The following is a 7,708-nucleotide window of genomic DNA, read 5'->3' on the forward strand; positions in this document are numbered from 1 at the left end:
TTAGGGCCCCTTTTCATGAATAATTTGGGGAAAGTGTTGTTCAGCCTGAGTCTAAATGTATTAGAATTTTTTTTCTGTGGGCCTCTTTTAATAATAAATTTCATTATGAATAATTCATAAGTGATAAAACTGAAATATAGTGTTTACATAAGGCAGCAGGTATTAACCACACAATTAATTTGGTGAAGTGCAGGATTAATATGCTCAAAATCTGTGTTTCTATGGAGACCAGGTAGCTGGCTTCGACACGAACTGCAGATTATGGCACAATTCGAGTTTATAAATTCAGGCGAGAAGAAGATTTTTTTAGTTAGTCAGGTGCCTGACAGTAACACCCATGCAGAAAATTTAAGTGGAGAACTCTCCCCACAGCCCTTCCACACTTCTCCTTGTTGTTTTGATAACAAGTGACCCTTCCCCCAGCTCCACATATAATAACCTCTGTTATTAGAGCCACATGGTCAAAGGGGCTGATGGGACTTCAGTGTCCTCCATCGCTGTTAAAAGAGCTGATGAGGCTGCAGACGCTACTTGATAGTGGAAACCACAATTTTAGCAGATGACTCAAAGGGGCAAAAAATAGTAATAGGATGTATTCTGTGGTTTTGCTGCTGAAGGTGTGAAGTTTTGCCAATGAGACCTGCTGATAGACAAACTGGTTTAAAGGAGCTCAGCTTTTTGCATACACACACAAAAACACACACTCACACCAAAGATCTCCCAACAAGTCCTACTGGACTGTGTCTCCTGTAACATCATCAGCTATCACAAGGTTTGCATCACATGACAAGTGGAGCCACTTTGTGTGTCCGTGTGTGTGTACAGCTATATATTTCTTTGTGTGTGTGACAGCACCTTGTTTGGCCCACAGGATAAAAATAAGTACTCTCACTCAATTAGTGAAGGAGCCAGTTCAGAATTACAGCAGAAGAAGAACAGCCAGAGAGACAACAGTAAGTCCCTTAAACATGTCAGGAACTTAGGAAGTAAGTCCCTGATAAAAGAATAGAGCAGAATATAGTTTTAGTTGCAGACTATGGTTTTTTTTTTTTTCATGCTTTTTATTTTGTTTACTGTGTTTGGGAGTCTGGGTTAACACATCTTTTCTGCTCGGTGAGCAACAAAAAATAATGTGAAATATAAAAATCTCAATTCACCCAAATTACAAATAAAAAAAGAGTAGGAAACAACTTTTTAGGAGTATATGCGGTGCTGTGCAAAAGCTTCTCATTATTGGGAAATAGGTACGGCAGTTTTTTTGTTACACGTCAAAAATGGAGATGCATGGATAAAAAGCAAAAAACAGAGTTTGTATAAAGCTAATGAGCTTGAAAGTCAGTATTTGGTATGTCCACTTTTATTTTTCAACTCTCTTAGTCAGCTTTCTTGTCATTTCTTTAAGAAGTCTTCAGGAAAAGTTCTCCAGGCTTCTTGAATGACATTCAAAGCTCTTCTTTGGATGTTGGCTGCCTTTTGTTCTGTTCTCTGTCAACATGATCTCATACTGTTTCAGTAATGTGGAGGCCAGTCAGTGACTGATGGTGTTCCATTGTGTGTTCTTCTAGCCAGGTATGCTTTTACTGCAATGACAGTGAGATCATTGTCATGCTGAAAAATTAGGCTGCTGACAATCAGATTCGTTCTAGAAGATATTTCATGGTGGCTCAAAAGCTGATGCTACCTGTTTTTGTTCATAATTCCATCGATTTCGACAAATCTCCAACACCACTGCCTAGAATGCAGCCCCAAATCAGGACAGAGCCTCCACCATGTTTTACAGATGTTCCACATGTTGGGCTGGATGTGGCCCAGAGTTTGGCATTCCTGCTGTAGAGACTCACTTTAATAAAAAAAAAATTCTAAATAGGATTCATCACTCCATAAGATGTCATGCTACTGATTTACAGCCCATTTCTTGCGTAATTTCTATAGTTTGCATGTGCAGACTATTCTCTGTTTTCCATTTTTTGCAAATTTATTGCAGCTATATTCCTGTTTTGCATTTTCAATATTAGAGGATCATACTGTACTTCCCTGTGACTGAATGATCTGAAATGTTTGCAACGGATGGATGTGTTGCAGTTGCACTAAAAGTGTCTGAGGCATATGTGTTGCTTCAGTGATTTATAAAACTACTTTGTAAAAAAGATATTTTCTCAGGATTTGGGGATGTGTTTCATGTAGTTTGGATGCATTTACTTCAGCACCACTCCTGGCCACTAAAAAGAGAAAAAAGCCTTCTGTTGGCTTTATAGTCTGATCTGTACTTAATCATATCTATTTTCTCAGAAATAGATGGATATAATTTATTTAATCTTATCATGTTTTCAACAATGGGTTCAAAAGGGTTTGGGTAAAGGGCATCAAAATGTTGCATGCCATCACTCACACATGAAGGAATCTGTTTTGTATGACTGCGTGTAACTTGACCATTTAGGCCTTTTCCCACTTTGAAGTCTTGTGTTCTTCATGAAATTCACTCAACTCATTCTCAGTTAAAGTGGTTGCCTTCGCCTTGAAGAAAGAATAACACCTTGACTAAAAAAAGGGAAAAAAATAAGTGTCATCCTTGTGAGAGCTGCAACACACATCTAAAAAAGAGTCAGGAGGGAGAGGTGTAGAGGGATAAAAAGTAGAGGCAATGAGGGTGTTGACACATCCTGACAAAATGGAACAGGGAGTGTCACTCAGCACCTCATACACCAGCATAGATAAACTACAAATACGTGCTGCACATGAGAACTTTGCCTTAAGGAAAAGACACCTGGATCTGAGCTTCTGCTGAAAGCAACAGATGCCAGAAATACAGCATCACGTATAAAGCCAGGGACAGTGGGGTCACCCCAGCACATACGTGCTACGTTCAGCTATTAATCATTATTACCAAGGAGAGTTTGAAAAAAAAGATATTGCAGATATTTTACTCTGTGAGCCTACCTGTCTCCATATTACTTCTGGCCTGTGTGTGTGTGTGTGTGTGTGTGTGTGTGTGTGTGTGTGTGTGTCCTTATTATCAGCAAGCTTGCCAAACTCTCCGTCTCAGTTTGGGTCTTGTCTCCACAGGGAAACATTCGTAAAAAGGGAAGAGTTTTATTAGAGCGTTACAAGATACCAGTTGTCTAAACTGGCTCCCAGCTCTCGACCCAGACGCCCCTTTCCTGTCTTTTAAGGCAGGCTCCTCAGCTAGTGTGCAGACGTTCTGCAGCTTCTCAACATGTCAGGGTCTTTAGCTGCAGCTCCTGTTTCCAAATGTTCTCATCCTCGCATGTTAATTTGCTAATAGATTCCCCACAAGCCGCAACCGCAGACCTATGTGCCGATAAAAAGGCAATCGCTCACATATTTAATACGCGCATTCTGAAGGTGACCCTGGCCATATGTCTGGTTATCTGCAGGTTTATCTATGTATCTCCTCTGGTTGCTGCCTGCTGCATCATTCGCACCCTCTCACCACAACAACAGCTGCCTCTTGTCAACGTCGCTCGGCAGCAGCTGAGAACGAGGGGAGGAGTGCAAAACCGCATTTAACAGCCTTGGTTCTGGCTAAAGGGAACGCAAGGCGGGGAATGGGTGTGGGGGTTTCTTTAACAGAACATCAGGATCCCATTTAGACCAGAGACAGGCTCGTGGGAGTCTGATGGGGCGTTGGCTGGATATGGCAGGGAGGAAGTGGGAGGTCATGTGTGTGCTCATGTTGATCTGCATGTTCTAATGGTTGTTTAATCATAGATGCTATGTTAATCCCTGCTGCCTTGTTGCTCTGCTGTATTGTCTCTAATGTGGTTGCTCATATTCACCGCTGTTTCCATCAAAGAGCCATGCTGAGGTGGTTTGTTTGATTACACAGCTGCATTTCTCCTCTACATAACAGTACAGGGCTGTCCATGTGCAGGCCCAGGTTAAAGGTCAGGGCTGAGTCATGCAGTTGCCCACATCAGTGTGACACTTGACCCTTGACTCATCTCTGCCCAGGGCAGCTGCCAGCCTGATGCTTTTTCCAAACTGTGGGAAGCGTAAATCGAGGAAACTGATGTGCTGTCTCCTGCTGACTGCAGTGGAAGGACTATACCATCTGCCTTCTTCAGTCCAAGATCCCCAGGAGACCAGGGGAAAACTTGAGTCTGACAGGAGCAAGAAATGAGCTGGCTATTAATGGGTGGAAAGACTTGCTTGAAAATGAAAGGAGGGGGTCTGAGAAAAAAAAAACAGTGAGTAATTATAAACTAGTGTGAGAATCTAATCTCTTTTCCTCCAATTTAATAAATCAACAAATGCCTACCTGGCAGGGATCAGATGAACAATCATTTACAGTTTACCAAGATTTTAATTAATTCCTTAGTTCATCAATTTTGTGTTTTGTGTGGCCATTTAATGCAGTACATTAAACTATGACTAAGATATAAGTGAGGTAAGAAATTAGTAAGGGAAAACTTTATTTTCATACAAAAATTACTTATGTTTGTTAACTTGTTAATGTGTTTTAAATACCTTTATATATGTGTGTGAATCTTGTTTAGGTATAAAAGCATATAAAGAAAAAAGTACACAGGACAAGACTACAGTCTTGTGGAAAACTTACTATTTTCATAGCAATTCACAAAGTAAGTAGCACCCAAATACTGCTTATCAAATGCATTTATTTAAGGGATCATCAGCAAGTGTGTGAACATATCTATTAAAGCAGATGGTTTTGCAGTTTACTGGTCTGGAGCATTCAGGCTGTGTGGTAGAGCAGCCCGTCTATGAAGGTAGGCAGTAGTTCTTGAGCAACATATTAAACCCTGAGTTATCCCTGATGTATCTGTTGTGTGTTCATGTTAGATAAAAGTGTGTGTGTGTTTGATTCGAAGAATGACTAAAAAGTTTGAGTAGAGAGGTTCTGTGTAAGTGCCAGTCGACTGCAATGCCACAGTCTTCCCAGTAGACGTCCCAGCAAATTCATCCTAAGGTTGTAAGAGCTACTTCTGACTCTCCAGGGTTCAGTTAGCAAGTTCATGGCAATGCAATTAGAAAAAGACTAAAAACATATGGTTTGTTTGGAAGAGTTGCCAGAATAAATCATATTCTCTCTAAACAGATACCAGTTGCACAGTTTGCAAAGTTGCATTTGAGCAAACCATAAGACTTCTGGAAGAATATCCTTTGGACAGACAAGACCAAGTGTTTGAGAAGATGTTCTGCCATAAAGCATAGCACCAGAGTCAAATGTGAGTCTGTTTGTCTGACAGTTAAAGCTTAGTCCATGTTGGGTCATGCAACATAACGGTGATCCCAAGCACACCAGCAAATCTACAAAGGAATGACCTAAAATGATTCAAGTTGTTGCAATGGGCTCTAAGTCAACAGCAATGCTGTGGTAGGACCTTAAAACAAATAAATAAATGCCAGCCAACCTCAATGAACTGAAGCAACGCTGTAAGAAAGAGTGGGTCAAAATTCCTCCACTGATATAGTACAATACAAAAAACTTCAAGTTATACACTCTCTAAAGGTGGTTCTGATATCTATCTATCTGCAGCAGGGATTTCAGCTGTTCCAAATATATTCTTAAGCTACAACAATAATACCCAAGTAGCAGAACATGTCAAGGACCACGCTTCTGCTTCACGCTACTGCTTCATGTAGCTGAAAACCCAGATAAACCCAAATTCAAGTCATGTGCCGATAAGAGCAGAAACACAGTAACAGATGAATAATTATAACAAGTGATTGAAATGATTCCACAATGCTCAGCTGAAGTCAGCGTTTCATCACCAGCAGAGCAAAATAGTCAGTTATTCAGCCAATTAAGAACACTGTGTACTTGAACGCCTAACGTCAACGACAGCATGCCGCCCGACAAAAACATGAGCCTGCTGCTTCTGTTGCCATTCTTTCTGATATGAGACCTTGCTTCGGGGAAGACATAATATCAACAGATTGTTGTTTGTCATTTCAGAAATAGTCTGTGTTGCAACTGAAGCATAGCGACCACCAACTGGCCCCATGACATTCCTAAATACCATACAATGACATTGCATGTAAGTGTGTTTGCCCGGTCACACAGATCATTGTTTCCTTATGTGAGATGATTAAAATGAAAAAGTATGGAAAGTTTTTTTTAATGACAAATTAAAATGGGTTAAGGTCTAAATATTTTTGCAGTTGTTCACCATCCTTTCCTTTAAACTGCTTATAAACCTTTCCGCTCGTGGGAGGTTACCCTGTTTGGAAATCCTCAGTTCTTGCTGATCCATCCAAATTTCAGCTTTCATGGCAGATGATCTGACTTATCTTAGCAGAAGGAGCACAGGTGTCAACACTGTCAGTTTCTCAGTTCCACTGAAATGATTGCAGATACATGGAATTCAGTCTTCATTTACTGTAATATTTGTTTGTCTCAAGAGAAACTGAAATACACTCCACCCAAGTTCAATGTGAAAAGAGATATATTCAGAGAAATTCTGCTGTATTCCCTTGCTATAAATGAACGATAAAAATTTCTCATGGACTCAAGTGCTGTCACAGAAGCTGTTTATTTATATTTTTTACCTGGATCCTGATGGGCGTGGTATGTTTTACTCATTACTCCAATGCACGCATGCACACTCACACAGAAACAGTTTCAAAATCCTACATATGTGCATCCACTCACTTGTGTCATCCGGGTCCCATCAGCATCACTGCTGAACTGTTTCTCTTTCTGGCATTTTAAAGGGACAACATTCCTGATTTCAAACACACAGCCACATCCTGTAAATTACCTTTGCAGGAGTGCTTAAGCCTCTGTTGAATCATGAAAGAAAAGAAAAGTAGTGAAGTTAAAAATATCCTGTTCGAGATAATGCATGCATCTGTGCTTCAGACAGACTCAAAATCACTGCCTGCGCACTTTCTTAATACGAGTTTCAAGTACCTGTAGCAGATTGCTTCAATAACATCTCTGTTTTAAAACACAACTTGTTAAACAAAGCAATTCAATTTTAACTCCTACACTTTAAGTATATTAGATCCAGCTCTCAAGTACCATAATTCCTACACATATCTAAAGGCAATGTCAGACCCAGGCTGAGCAATGAGGCAGCATTGCCTGAAATGGAAAACCTCAATTTCTGCCTCGTGCATTTAGTCTTGTTATATGACCATAAGTGTAATTCCAGTCAGTGACATGAGAGAGGGGCCCTCTCTCTGCCCTCCATACCACAGACTGGTGGGAGACGCCAAGCCAACACACAGGAGGGAGGAAGGGGGCAGTAAAAGGGAATTTTAATGTACACGCTTTATACCACACACATTCATGCACACACACACACACACAAAAGTGCATATGTCACACATACAATTTAAGCTTTCTGCTGACACTCTCATTCAGAGGGATTTTTGGAAAGTAAGCAAGCGTGGCATCTGTGTCTGGCTTAAGTGATCTTTTGAGTGTGAAACACTGACACCGCAGGATTTAGGATGTCAAGATGACAGCAAAAAAAGTGCATCACAAGTAACAGTAGAAGCATTCACACTTAACTAGGTGCAAAGGTATCAAATTACCATGACGTGCAAAAAAAATATATGCAACTGATTTTGCTGTATAATCTGCTTTCTGCTGCTCATGCATATCTTTGGCGTGATGGTTCAACGAAATCTGCATTAAAAGCATTCTTCTGTTAGGCAGGCTTGTAAAGCACAGATGAAGCGGTTTGCATAAGGTAGTGATTTCATTATGCACCAGTTG

This window comes from Oreochromis niloticus, linkage group LG19 (assembly GCF_001858045.2).
Source record: "Oreochromis niloticus isolate F11D_XX linkage group LG19, O_niloticus_UMD_NMBU, whole genome shotgun sequence".
NCBI classification, from domain to species: domain Eukaryota; kingdom Metazoa; phylum Chordata; class Actinopteri; order Cichliformes; family Cichlidae; genus Oreochromis; species Oreochromis niloticus.